This window comes from Poecilia latipinna, unplaced genomic scaffold (assembly GCF_001443285.1).
Source record: "Poecilia latipinna isolate Pla-1442-1.1 unplaced genomic scaffold, P_latipinna-1.0 Scaffold1894, whole genome shotgun sequence".
Classification (NCBI taxonomy): domain Eukaryota; kingdom Metazoa; phylum Chordata; class Actinopteri; order Cyprinodontiformes; family Poeciliidae; genus Poecilia; species Poecilia latipinna.
In genome coordinates this window covers 1,557-16,338 of record NW_015114510.1, presented here as the reverse complement: position 1 = coordinate 16,338, position 14,782 = coordinate 1,557, and the positions used below count along the sequence as shown (strand labels likewise).

The 14,782-nt window shown below is 41.4% G+C and overlaps 1 protein-coding gene and 1 long non-coding RNA gene across 3 annotated transcripts in view; one reads left to right on the top strand and one right to left on the bottom strand.

The window, feature by feature from the left end:
• The window catches only part of LOC106935009 (protein FAM49A-like), a 36,162-nt gene extending 21,638 nt beyond the window's left edge, over positions 1-14,524 (bottom strand). For both annotated transcript variants that reach the window (XM_015015236.1, XM_015015233.1), the window contains exon 1: positions 14,432-14,524. The gene's annotated coding sequence lies outside the window, so the exon portion shown is untranslated. The remainder of the gene's footprint in view (positions 1-14,431) is intronic.
• LOC106935011 (uncharacterized) lies at positions 2,443-3,573 on the top strand. The gene is made up of 2 exons (XR_001421817.1): positions 2,443-3,334; positions 3,365-3,573. It is a non-coding gene; the product is annotated as an uncharacterized LOC106935011 (long non-coding RNA).
• Positions 14,525-14,782: the final 258 nt, after the last annotated feature.

Sequence of the window (14,782 nt, the reverse complement as noted above, 5' to 3'; positions counted from 1 at the left end):
TCATCAAACTCAACACAGCAAAATGGCTGGTGCTTGACCAAGCAGTAAGTGAAGAAAAATCTTTTTTTTCAGCTTTTGTGGCTGAAAAACATCAATACATCATTTGGAAATGTGAACCACAAATAAAAATTCAACTTTAGCAAAAATATTGGAATGGACTGTTAAGGCCTGCAACGTGAGGCTAAAACATCCAGTCTTCTGGTGTTGTGGGCTTACACAAGAAGCCTTCTTAAAGGAGCAACATTAAAGCTATACAGCTCATAAATGTAAGTGAGAAACATAAACTTGCTAACTCAGTTTCAAAGCTACTTGTTAAACCAATGCCTGGAAAGCTGAACGCACATGTCGCGCTTTCTTCTGTACTTTAAAGCTCATCAAATTAATCTCATTATTGTGCTTCTTACGCAGCCTGGGCCACGTCTGACCCGCTGACTGGTGTAACTATTAACACCGCTGCTGCCGCCCTTGCATCATCGAATCTCATCAGGAGAGAGTGCAGACTGGAGGAAGGTGGCATATTTGCAGAGTGGTTGCTAGGGAAACACAGCCTCTCATTCTCATGGCAACACACACACTCAGGCATGGCTCGGCGTTTTCAGCGCGGCGCCTCAGTTGGATAACGACGGTCCACACTGAGTTCACTGTTTCCTGGGTTTCCGGATTCATCCAGGAAACATTTTTTGCTCTTGTGGAACTTCCACATCCAGTGATTTACTTGGGGAGCCTGACCAAAACTGACCCAGGTCAAAGGGTCAATGGCTGCTGATCGCCCCTGTGCATAGGTCAAATCCACACCTGTGGACATAATGGAGGGGAATATCATCTGTTAAGGGAGATTTATCTGTACTATTGCTTTGTTAGGAGGAGGTATTTCAAGAAATATACAAAATCTCATTATCTTACAATATACTAAACCTGTCAGAGCTGTTGCCTTTTGTATTAAAGTATATCTAAATATGTGCAAGTTTCCAATTCTATCCTAAGCCCAGGGCTCTTATAGCGCTGATGGATTACTATTTTCAGTTCTCATAATTAGCTTAGCGCTTCCGTTCGCGGTTTGAGCTCCAAACCTTCTGTTTGCATTCTCAGCACTTTTTAAATTTAACCATGAGCTGTGCTTAATATCATCGCACTCCCGTTTCACACTCCAAGAGCAGAAAGGTGCAACTAGCTATCTGGAGCATATGGGTCAAACTCAAGGCCCGGGGGCCAAATCCGGCCCGTCATAGCTCTTAATGTGGCCCTCTAGAGTCCAAATAACAGCTGTGTGCTCAAATATTATTTTAACAAATCAAAGCAGTTTTGTACCTGTACACTGTCAGATTACATCAATCAGTTCCTTCTGTTTTGAATCAACAGATCCCCACATTTTCTCTGGAGTTTTCTGCAAAATAAGTCAAAAATGTTGGCTTTAAGTGATGTTAACTCCCACCTGCAGGGGGCAGTATGTCTCACTTCTACAACACTTTTGCCTCAGTCTTACTTTATGTCAAGTTATAGTCCGAGAACTATGTGGCGAGTAACAAAACAGTCACATTTACAGACAAGTGCGCAAATATTTCAAAATTCCCCACAAGCTTTTCTGAATTAGCCCAATAAAATCTGTTATTCTGATTGCAAAAAACATGAAATTCCAAAGGAACTAACCAGTGTTACAAGATGTTCAACATTATTCAAATTTAAGCAATTCAGGTCTATTTAAGCAATTCAGATCTAATCGACAAACACAGCAGGAGGGAGAAGAAATGGACCGGTTTCTAAACTAGCCATTTCAAACTTTTGTTAATAATGCCATTTATGAGCCCCAACTACATGAGCTACTTCCTCAGACAAATTAGCTTGACTTGACTTGAAAGTAGAAGCCATATTGGCGACTTGGGAAAACAAGTGTACTGTTCAGTTTTGTCTTATTTCAAGTCTACAAAGAAATTTGACCTAGAAACTAAACTAGACCAAAAATACTTCGTAATATTTGGCATTTCTGCAGTGCATCACATCATTCAGTATACCGTACTGTTTGTTTGAGCAGCATATCAAAAATGAAAACAATCTGTGTGTTACAGCCGCAGTTCATAAGGTTAGTGTGTATTTCTGAAGTAGGCTAAAGCCAATCAGTCTGATCCCCGGAAGACTTTGATATTGACACTGCACTTATGAGTGTCATCATGAATCAGTGTCCCGTTAATCAAATATTAGCCTGCTCTGCCTTCTCCAGAGAGCAGACACCATCAGAAGGGTCTGGAGAGCTTTACCCGTCCAGCAGCAGCAGCAGCATATCAGGCTCATCGTCAAAAGGAGGAGTACGTTTCCAACGAAAAGCTCAGAAATGTTTGGATTAATCTCTGGGCTTTTTCTAGAAAAAAAAAAAAATAGAAATGTCCGAGTTTCAAAAAGCAAAAATTTGGTACAAAAAACTCAGAAATGCTAAGATGAAACTGTAGAAAAAACAAGGAAATTTCAGAGTTTCGAAAGTTGGAAAATTGGAGAAATCTCCAAGTGTTCTAGAAAATTTTGGGGATTAATCTGAAAATTTCAGAGTTTTTTGGCAGAAATTTATTCCTTTTTTTGTCTCTTGTACGCTGTCGTAGCTTTCTCACAAACTCCTCACATAGAAAGTCTTGGTTGTACAACTTGCTGAAAAAGACGCTTCTTTGATCAGATAAAAAAAAAAAAAAGTCTGCGGGAAATGTTTTTTAATCCGATCTGTCTGACTTTTTCGCTCTCTCCAGCCTTAAAGTCTCCTCTTTGATGCATTCTGCTTGATCCACCTTTCTTCTCACACACCTGTTTGACTTGTTCTTTTGATCCTGTGCCTTTGTCAGCATATCTAAAGATAGCGTTGAGAGCAGGAGGCTGTGGTTGTGTCTCCGAAGAGAGAAGAATCAGACGGCCTGTTCGGCCTCACGTAAACAGTGCAAGTCTAATTTTTAGATAACAGGTCGATCAGGTTATTTAAGGACAGAAAGGAGAGAGAAAATGCAAAACAAACCCAGCATATGTGACAAAGAGTGAGTTTCTGGAATAAAGTGGGAGCTAACTCTGTCAAATGCACCTAGAACATCACTGCTAATGGATCCCTACAGCCAAATGGCCTCAGGCCAAAGATACACTTGATGCACTGAAAGGAAACTAAAAAGAAAAATCCTCAGGAAATGTTGGCGATGGCTGCCACTTATCCTGTAGCTCTGTGTGCCACCAAAATGCCTTTCCAATCTGATTTAGACCCAACGATAGACGCTTTCGTCTTTATAGCCTAAAAGGAATCTGGAACCTACAATTATGAGATTTGAGCTACAGAAATTTTACTTTTGGACAGTTGCTATGATACGTAGCTGTCGCAGTAAAGTATGTTCACATCGGGGAGCTGATTAGTATCTCAAAAGTTCAAGTGATACCTAAACTAGAAGCGAATGTTGTCATTCTCATCACTTTCTTTTTGTTGTTTTGTTTTCCATTACTAATTTTAAGGCATTTATTACTGCAGTATTTCTATGTTTTTATTCTGAAAATCCCAATTTGTAACCCAGTTGGTTTTGGGCCGATTAGGAATTTGAAACCCACTCTTGCAAAAAACAATATTCAAGACTTGTGGATTTGACCTTTTCCATAATCTGCTCTATTAAATATGGAGGCTTTTATTTTGAAGAGTACTCGTAAAAATCTAAACCTGGTACTCCAAATTGCTAACCCTGAGGAAAGGCAAATTAAAAATGACCTTTGTCGTACTTTCTTTAGCAATGTGGAACATCATTTTATTATAAACTCATTTATGAAACATGAGGCGTTAAATTTGCAAGAATATTCATAATTATGAAAATACTGTGAGATATTTATAAAAGCTACTCAAAGTACATCAACAAATAAAAGAGTGAGCCTCTCATTTTAGAAAGTATGAGGTTTATTAGAACAACTTTTATTTAGTTCTGTTGGTAACCTGGAACTTGCTTTTGCATTAATCGGACCTGTAAGCTTTTATTTTGAAGCAAGCCTAAACTTTCTTCTGAAAATCCAAAGCAGTAACTCTACATTTAGGCATTCCAAACCTTCTGCTATAACCATCACCAACATGATTTTATTTATTTATACGCTTTATTTTGAAAGGCACCAATAAATGTAACTGTCTCTCATTAAGGAAAAGAGAATATCAGAGATGGAAACTAAAAACCGAAGCCTATGATGCTCCTGCACAACCCCTCCCCCTTTATTCTCCCTTCCTCTGTGCCACACACACGCACGCACGCACACACACGCGTGCCCGGTCCAGAGCCATGCACGCATGGTGCGCCTCCTTAAAGGGCGTTTGCAAATGAGCATTGTGAGCCTGTGCTGTGAAGCTGACAAAGAAGAGCGGAGAGGATGCCTGGAGAGGCAGAGAGGGATATTATGGCATGTTTAAATGCAAAAACATTTTGATCTGTAGTCATTTTTCAATTAAACTACAAAAAAAAGCTAAATATATGGTAACCCTGCAGGCGCAGATCCCATCTTTAAATTGCTAACCCACATATTTGCAATTTTTGCTCATCAATTTTTGAGAAATTGTCTGTAAGGCAATTTTTGACAATTTTTGAGAAAATTAAGTTTATTACTTCCTAATCTTATTTTTTCCCCACCAAGACAGTATGTTTTATACTTAATGTAGCCATGAATATTAATATGAATACGGCGATAAGGCTTCTGGGCTTTTACAACAGTAGATAAGCAGAAGCATTTCAGACTTAATAGTATCTCCTATGTTTATTTGAGAAGTGGGATGGTGCTGCTCATTAGCGCCTGTCGAAGCAAGAACACACACCTGGCTCTTTCAGGGCTCTGATGATGCTGTATCTAGTCATTAAACACTGTTTCCCAGAAGCCCCGCTATCTGTAAACAAAGGCAGACGAGACGTACGTCTCCGCAGGCGAGCTGCTCTTTGTCCTTGGTTGGATGCTCACACGTTGTTTTCCTGCGGGTCGGGGGACGGCCGCATGCGTGACGGCTTTTACAGGCCGGGTCGCGTTAAATGGGGGGAAACAAAAGGACGTTTGAGTTGATTTGAAGGGACAAATTGTGTCTGATTTAACTCAGATTTAGGTCAAGTGTAATTTTACATTAATCATGGTTTGCGTATATGTGCATTAAGCTGGAAAGAGTTGTTTTTTTGATGATCAAGACAGTTTGATGGTTTTGTTATACATTTGTTATACAAATTTTTACATAAAATGTGTTTAATATTCATGAAAAAAATCCACATAATATACAAATATTAATTAGTACTGTTACAAAAATGTGTGTTATGATTTGTTTGTATTTCATAAACAGTCTACGGCAAAATATATGTAAAGTAGTTGATTCTAAATGAATATTGTTCCGAATATTATTATTTTTCTCGCATTCTCCTCTTAAAGGTCAGATCTCTGATTGATGCTGTTTGTAGAAGAGATGGGTGACACTCCTTTAGCTTCCAGGATTGTCTATTTTTCACGACCTGACCAGTCCTTCGTTGCCAATTACTTTTCCCCGTAAGCATCGGAAATGTGTGTCGACTTTCTTTCAGCCAGCTGACTGATTGTGTGCAGGTAAATGTACACAATGTGTGCAGGGGAAAACGTCAGTCATTTTCTCTGGATCTTAAAGTGCAGGAGCAGCGCTGAACTTTTTTGTTTTGTACCAAAGTTTTATAAAATTACAATTTTAAAACAGCAAAACCAACTTGGTTAAGTTTTATTCCTTTGTTTTTTAGTCAAAAATACAACAAGAACTCCCACTAAAGTCGGATGTCTGACTAAGAAAGTTGGACGTCAGTGAATAGCTTCAAAATCCAATATGGCTGCCCATATAAAACATTGTGATGTCATTCCCAGGTTTGATGGCAAATGAAAGGAGTAATAACTTCACTAAAAATCCACAGTGCAATGCCGGTGATTATCTTTTGATCCAAATATGTTGGATCTAAATATGTACAACTCAAAAGTCATCAGGAAGGAAGAATGGAACGAGGAAGTAAAATTGTACCGGGTGCACAGGCATCATTCTGTGGTGTGAAAAACACTGGCTGCTCCAACAAGGACAAAAAAGCCAAACCGCCATCATGAATGAACTAAAATCTAATCACAGGGAAAGAGAAGAGCGGACCCAATAAAGTGTGGAACTGGGTCCTATTGTGTTTAAATCCAAAGTCAGCGGCTCATGACCACAGAGGAGAAACGAATTGACCCCTGACCCCCTGTGCAACCGGCAGTCTATATTGAGCTCGGTGCACCGACGCCCGCTGGAGCGACTGGGCCCGTCCTTGACAGAGGCGATGCTCCATCACAGAGTGCTGCAGCGCATCTCACATGGCAGACGATGCAGCGCTACGCTCTTCCCCGCTCCGCTGGGAGGAGAAGAATAGCAGCAGCAGCACCTTCAAACGCCGGAAATTGGCTTCAACGCAAGGCAGAGCTGACGGGGCGGCGGGGCAGTGGGGGGTGGGATTGATGGAGCAGGAAGAGAGTGGACTAAAAATGGATGCGGTCAATCCCTGGTGTGAAAGCGTGAGATCTTGGCCGTTTTTCAGGTTTATTCCTGTCTAATGGGATATTTTCTATCCCTGTTGTGTGTGTGGCTTCTATTTTTGTTGTTGTTTTGATGACAAATAGCAGTGGGAGCTAACTAGATGAGAACCTATTGATTTGGGGGGTGGGAGGGGGGGACAAACATAAAAAAAAAACAGTGTTCGTATTGTCTCACAAGCCTGATCAAACATGAAATAAAACCGGGGCTGCCAGCATCCTGGTGTGTCCATGGTATGCTAGGATCTGGCATGAACACAGGAGCAAACACACAAACACTCCCTGCTGTTTTAACTTCATAGAGTTGAACCATTAAGGAAATGGGTTCCAAAGCCACTTTCTCACACACACACACACACACACACACACACACACACACACACACACACACACACACACACACACACTGACACTCACAGAGGTACTGATTTAAAAAAGCTGTAAGGAGAACTGATACCGCAGTACTATGCTACGCCTGTCATACTTTCTGTTCTGCCACTAATGAGCTTCCATAAGGTGACTGAAAACTTGTGCACGACTTACAATGATGAAAAGACTAAAACAGCTCATTTATGACATCAGATTTAATGACTCCAGGTAAAAGTCCATTTGACCAAACAAATATAGAACATGAATGCAGGGTTTCGGTTTCAGACTGCCGTAGTCTACTGTATAAAGACGAAAAATCTGGAAATCAGACAGCCTGTGTGGTTCTAAAATATGATTCTGCAAACCTGCGTCGGATGAGGAATAACGAGTATTTCTGCTGTGATGCAATCTTGAGATATTTCAGCTGTTGCTTACTGAACTATAAACCCAATTTGCTGCACTATAAATAGAAAATGACTGCAGATTTTTGCCTTAGTCAAGCAAAAAAGAAGAAATTTAATCTGATCTCAGATTTTACATCAACAATTTAAGGGACTTGAGTCGTTAACCGGTTCTTCGCCAGTCAGATTTGTCTCCATTTGGAGAACTTCGCTGTTTTCTGGATCCACATCAGGAGTGGTACTGGCCTGACCCAGTCAGGTATTGGGCGCAAGAGGCTTGATTGGCAGCAGACTGCATTCGTTGCCTGGCACGTGGATTTATGTCAACAGCAAGATCTCAACTACCATTTTCAATTGACAAGACTGAAGTAATTTTGAGATGGCAAGCTGCAAATCGGTACCTCCATGGTCAAACCTTGAGGTCCGAACCTTTTCATCAATTGTGGTGGAAGAATGCACACAGGGTCAACTGGACGGGGCTGGTCACCAGGTTTGTTTTTAGCTCAGGAGGGATTCTGGCCCACCGGACCTTACAGAAATCCTTCAGGGTTCTTTGCTGCATCTCTGCAACCCAAAGTGAAAATTCCTTCACAGATTTTCAGAAGCACAGAGGTCTTCTTCTTTAGCCTTTTTGTTGTCTTGGTGACATGTTTTGGGTGATCCTTGGCGTTCTGACGGAGGAAAGAAAGCTCCTGTTCTCTTGCAGAGTTTGCAGTAGATGCTACCGTGCATTAGCCCCAAAGCATGATAGTTCCAGTCATATTCATCAGCCTTTCCCTTCCTCCAAATCAAATGGGTCAAGCTAACGTCAGTGACCTCAGTCTCATCTGATCACAGAATTTTTCCTCAAGAATGTAAGGAAGGTCCAAGATTTAAATTCAGCAGAGCACGCTGCGCTAAAAGGTTCTTGGTGACAGTAGTCAGTACTGCTTTCAAACCTGATTCCTCATATTTCTGTTGATCATCCTCACAAAGACCACATCCTGCATGGATCTTCAGACTGAGGGCCATTGACTGTCATTTCACCTAGTTCCAAATAAACACACTTAGCATGTAGCAGATTGCAGACCCCTCCAGCCTCTGACAGAGGTACGATCCTGGCCCTGCGGTTCTTTGGCCACTTTTGGGTCGTACACATTTTAGTGGTTAGATTGGGAAAGAACATGAATCTATGGACAGGTGTGTTTGGTAGCTGATAGATTTATATGTCAAATGACTGCTTATCCAGTCTTGTGCGTCAGATTTTCTACTGCAGTGTAGAGGAACAAGTATGTCTTTCGCTTGTAGACATGCAAATCAGTTTACAACGTTTATATAACAAATTCCTTGTGGATATTTATTTGATATTCTGTCTCTTCACATCAAAATGAGGCTGCCATGTAAGTTCAAATACTTGTTTCCCCCGCTGTAGACACAGAGATGATTTTTCCCTCTCACTCCCTGAAATATAGCAGCAGAACAATAAACGGTCCTCTCTCCTCCCACCCTCCTCACTTCAGCCTCCCACTTGGTCCCATCAGCTCCAGCTTCCCTAGACCTGGTGGCATCGATCTCAAATATGTCCAGAGGGTGAACATTCAGACTATCTGTTGACGTTGGTAAACAGAGATTGATCTCATCGACAAGTTGCAGGCCACAACGCTGTCGGAAGTCTCGCAAGGGCAGATCTGAGGTAAACTGATTACTCTCAGAAATTTGTCCACTTCTGCTTTCATTCAATACTAAAGAGAAAGTTTTGTTGTTTAAGTTAAGTTTGGTTACAGGCTGGAATGGATCCACTTTAGCCTGTTCCATTCAGAGGTGAACACAATCATTTATCACATCTTGAAACTTTCAGTTCTCTCAGAATCAAGTAGGTTCAAAGATCTCTCTTAAATTCCTTCATTCCTTTATAACTTTTTCTCTTCAAACCAGAGAAAGTACGCAAATTATTTGGTCTGTTAAATCATTCTGGTTGTAAAGTATTAAAACATATGAAGTGGAGTTCTTCATTTTATTTGCATTGATCTTTATCCTTCCCTTCAACAACAAAAACGCTACTTCTACAAGATGGATTTTGCCAAACACTCATCGAAACATTTTTCATTGTTAGCATTACTATTTCTGTATTGTAAACTCAAATGCAAATTAGTGAAATTTCCTGTTAAGAATATCCAATATGAAAATGTATTATCAGTTATTGTCGTTAAGTTCATAACGCACACTTCATAAGTACATAAAGTACATACAGTAAGTAAATTGAGCCACTGTTTCAGACCTCCAGGCCAGCAGGAGGCTCCCAAGACCACTTGACCTTTGATGCAGAGTAAAATAGCTTGTTCTGTTTGTATTGGGAAGTCAAACTTTATCTAGTTACACATTGGAAATATAAAAAGATGGCCTCCTGCAGTTGTAAGTCTGGCGTTAAAAAGTCAACTTCTGGAACCAAAATGGCTTCCACACAAAGTTTCAATAAAGTATTTACTGGCACTTCTGGCAGTGGCATCTCGTAAAAGCAGCAGTGCACAGAGTAGGCTACACTGTACACATTCAGAAAAATAATTTTATGGACCTGTAAGCCGTCATAGCAACTGAAGCATCTCTCTGGTTTTTCAACTTGCAAATATAGCTTTAATGTTAAAACTGGTGGTTGTAGTTTACGAAAACTGAACAAAGCTCCCGAGGTTTCAATAAATATGGGTCTGAATTTAATCTTAAGTTATTTCAGAAGTAACATTTTAATTCAGGCCAACAGCTGGAGCTGCAAGAAAGCATCAGCCGCATGAACGTAAATGAAACAGGGCCGTGCAGAGAATAGTGACCGGAGCTGAAAGTGTCGCTGCAGCATCTCTTCCAGGATGTGCTTTATATTGCCTACAGGAACAGGACTCTGGACGTCGTCAGAGGCTCCTCACAGCCTTTCCATGAACTTTATGAACTGTTCCCATCTGACAAACAGTGCTGCAATATTTAAAGCAGAAACAACAGACTCCTACAAAGCCTCCTGCCTCAAGCTGTTGAAATGACAAACAGCTGTTAAGATTTACGATTTTATTGTAAAGCGATGTTGTGTTTTGATGCATTATGTAATCTACTTTGACACTATCTCACAGAGAAATAATATCTCCTTCCGTCACGTACTATTATCTTTAAAATAAAATGAGAACAAACCGATTAAATTTTGTGTTAGAAAGCGGCTCAATGTTTTTTTTTTCTGTTTTATTTGTCTCGTGTAGAACAGAACAAACTACATGAGTTTCTTTATTGCAAGGATCTTTAAAAGGCTTTATCGTTTAATTTACACGCATGTATTAAATGCTGTATATATTGAGCAGATGACAGGACAGTGAGATTGATATTTCAAGTTCTCTTAAACGAGTAAATCCCTCTAAATACATTCCAACGATTATCAGCTCAGTCATAATAATGCCTTGGTGCTGGCTTCCTCTGGAGAGAAAATTTGTCATTAACAGACTTCTTACCAAGCATCAATTATTATTAAACTGAGATTAGCGTGTTTGTTTTCTTCCTCATTCAGCCTCTGAGCTACATGAATTAACCTGCTTCTGTCAGATTGACTCTGGAGTCGTTTCCAACTGAATCGATCACTTCACTATTAACCTTCATCCTGAAACCGAATGAACATATTTGTAAAGACGAGAGTGTTGTCTATAAAAGTTCGCATGTGAGTCGATGTTTCTTTCCAACCCCGTTACTTTAGCTGCATGTATTAAACATTTTACTATCCTGTTCTGCGGCAAATTAAGTCTCCGGCTTTCTATTTGTGGTTCTTGCTGCGCTCCAGCCTGTGGCCCCTTTAACGGGATCATCACACTCTGAGGACGTAATCCCTAAATCCTGACAACACTGGATTAAAAACACACACTCACGCGCACACGATTACCAGGTGCAGGCGGATCACATTTCGGGTTCTGGTATTATTTCAGGCTCTGTAACTGATCTAGCTCGTGCGGAAAAGCCCCGAATGACAGATGTTTCCAACTGACATATGGACAGGGTGCCGTATTTCACTGAAGGAGTAGCACAAAACATGGAGCGTGCATCAAAAGGGGAAAAAAAATCTCTTCTTCTGCACTTTCCTTTATGCACTGATGAGAAAACAACAGTTTATCCCATAGTTTTAGTATGTTGGAGGAAATTTAACAACCAGTTTTGAAAGTTGGAAATAAAACGATCTATTAGCAGCTGTGTGGCCAGACATGTTTGATGTTTCAGACTTCTTGTATTTAAATGATTGGTAAAAGTGGAGGACTCAATAGATTTCAAGCATGAGTAGTCACAGCTGGATTTGGCAGCGCATGTTTTCATCGACAGCCTCCACCGTGCCTCGCTTGGTAAACAGTCGAAATGATTTTGCATCATTTTACCTGATCTAGACAACACATCTGAAGACCTAACCTCAGACAGACCAATCCTCTGTTCCCTACAGCATGACGTGCACCAGGGGGGCCTTTCAAAAGTATTCATACTGCCTGCATTTTATTTTTCACATTTTACAGTGTTTAACACAGATACAAACGATGTGCATTTTGGAAAAGTGATAAGACTCCATTGCACATTCCCTGGTTTGTGAGTCTGATATTTTTATTTATAATAACTGAGCAGTCTTTTTTTGTTCTCTTTGTTCTGGTCTATTCAGTTATCAATGTATTTTATTGGGATTGCTATGACTGACCAACGCAATGAAGCACTATCGTGAATTGGAAGGAAAACTATTTAAGGCTTTCAACAAATTTTTACAAATAAAAATCTGAAATTTGTGGCATACTCCTTTTATTTTGATACTAATTAAAAAAAAAACTATGCGCAACCATTTGACTTCAGATGTAATCTAATTGTAATGGTTGGAGCTTAATACAGGTGAATCCTTGAAGAAAACCCGTTCACTGAAAATCCACCCACAGCTCACTGGTTTCCCTCAAGCTAATAAAAAGCAACACAGCAAACATGTGGAAGAGCTAGAAAACACGACACCTGGCCTATATGCCAATTAAGACGTACATACTGGAGCATGGTGGTGGGAGCATCATCCTGTGGGAAGTTGACAACAGACAGCACAACAACCCTAACCATACAACCAGAGACATGGTGAGCTGTCTAACCCTAACCCCTTGGAAAGTGAAAGTGACAAACAACCTTCTTCCAATCTGCCTGAGCTTGAGCCACTTTTCTGTGGTTTCCTTTCTAAAAGCAAGAAAACCATGTTTCATTCTCCTTCCACTTCACATTTATCAATGACTCTAGAGCTGGTCTCTCACTCAATGATTCTAACGAAATCCATACAAGTTAGTGATTGAAACCGGAGCTTCCTCCACTGTGACACACCAACCCCCATCCCCGTCTTCTGCTCTCTCAAACCTTTTCCTCCTGACTCATGGTAAGAAGGGCTAATCAGATGCCTCACTCACCCCATATGGATGCAGGAAGTGGGGCATTGTGGGCCGCACAAAACCAGCAATCCTCCGCGAAGACAGCAGGAGAGAATGATTGTGCATTCCCACATGCTGCTGATGCGATTTAGCAGCGGGCAATTAGACTTTATGAGGGGAAGAAAAGTGACAGAGCACAGAGTTCATCAAGACCGATGCGAGCCGAGGATTACAGAAAGCGAGAATTAATTATATATTGGGGGGGCAATAACGGAGAGGTGAGAAGAGTAGGGGGGAATGGACTGGAGGAGAGAGAGGGAAAAAAGGAGAGCGAAGGAGGAAGGGAGGAGAGGAGGGGAGGGCGTGAGACAAAAGAGTGACAGCGAAGAAAGGAGCGAGGAGGAAACGCAGACGGGCATGTTTCTATGGGCGCTCAGGACAGATTTGGGGTGAGGGAATCTTGCATCACTGCAGCGGGCCAATGGAAAGCCTTGGTTAAGATGTTCAAAGGGAGTGTCCTAGCAACAGCGGAGTAAATACCATAGCAGCAGCTGAGGGGGAATAAAAAAAAAACCTATAGGCAGTCACACATGATTCAAAGACTGGTGCGCTTTATTTAAAGATAGCTGTAGTGGTGTAGACACACATCAGTAAATATCAATATATATATATAAAACCAGCATGTAGATTACCAGAGTTCCAGACACAGATCTGAAATCTGAACTTTCAATTACAAGCTGATTACTTCCTTTCCCTTTCCGTCTATAAAATACTTGCATTACTTTTCTACATTTTTATGCTTATTGTCAACACACTTTAACTCATTAATTTAATATTATTATTACTATCATTATAGGTTATACTACTAATTGTATATACTATTCAATTTATCACGATACAAGGCATGTCACAGCTATATAAAGATTCTTCAGCACCTCTTCTTCCTCTTAGTTTGCTCTTCATCCTTCATCCGTAGCTTCTCTCGGCTCCTTCACACACAAAGACCTGCAGAGTCACAAGGCGGCTCGCGAGCTTTTTTCCACCCTCTCTTTACCTATTTAATTATTTTTTTTGTCTTTCCCACAATTGCCAGAACAAAACTCTTCTGGAAAGCCATCGCTCTCATTCATTTGTCTCCTCCATTCAGTTTTTTTCTCCCCCTGTCTCCAGCTCACCTCTCTCTTTCCCCCTCCTGTTTTCCCTTCTGGACGCTGTTCGGCGTTTGGCGTTGGGGCTATGTTGCTTTTAGCTAGGTTGTTTGCCGATCCAGCTAACTCTCGGTATGAAGCACGAGACGTGATGAAGCTGAAAAGGTGAGGGGTGGGCGGCTGACATGCCTGACCAATGTGTCTCATTTTTATGTAACATGTGCTGCGGTGGTTCTTGGTATGTCCTACGTTACTGGGGAGGAAAAAAATCCACAGAAACTTCATGTTTGCCTTGTTGGTTTAATGTATAGACGTTTGCTAAGTGGGCAGATGTGTGTGAGTTTGTGACCACCCTGGCCCACCTGGGAAATGCAGTAAAAAAAAAAAAAAAAGATTGACCAGCACTGTGAGGTTTACATTCGATACCTATACTTCCATCTACCCACCATCCAAGCGGAAGCTATACCCAGCGTTCACCTGCCGCCTCCACCTCCCCCCCATCATGACCCGCATCTCTCAGCATCCTCTCCCTGATACTGATGCTGCAGGGTGGGACTATCCAGCTCCGCTCTTTCTACCAGCGCTGAGAAGTAAAGATGTTACAGCTTACCGGCTGGGCATGCAGGACGATATGCCTCTCAACTCCGATGCTCCTTCCTTCTTTCCTGGCCGAGACGGATGAAGGAGAGAAAAACAAAAGAGGAGGACGGAAACAAACAGACGTAAAGACGCCGGCAGCCGGGTGAAACAAGGAGAGAGAGAGAGAGAGAGAGAGAGAGAGAGAGAGAGAGAGAGAGAGAGAAACGGAAAGCAGGAGGAGGAAGAGGTGTCCGTGTTGCCGCCGTGCATGCACTCAGTGAGGCTGCTTTACGGTTGTGAGGCAGAAGGCTGTAGATTCACCTAAACATCGTGAGCACGCACTGCCTCACGCCACGCAGCCCTCCCTCTCCCGCTCTCTGTC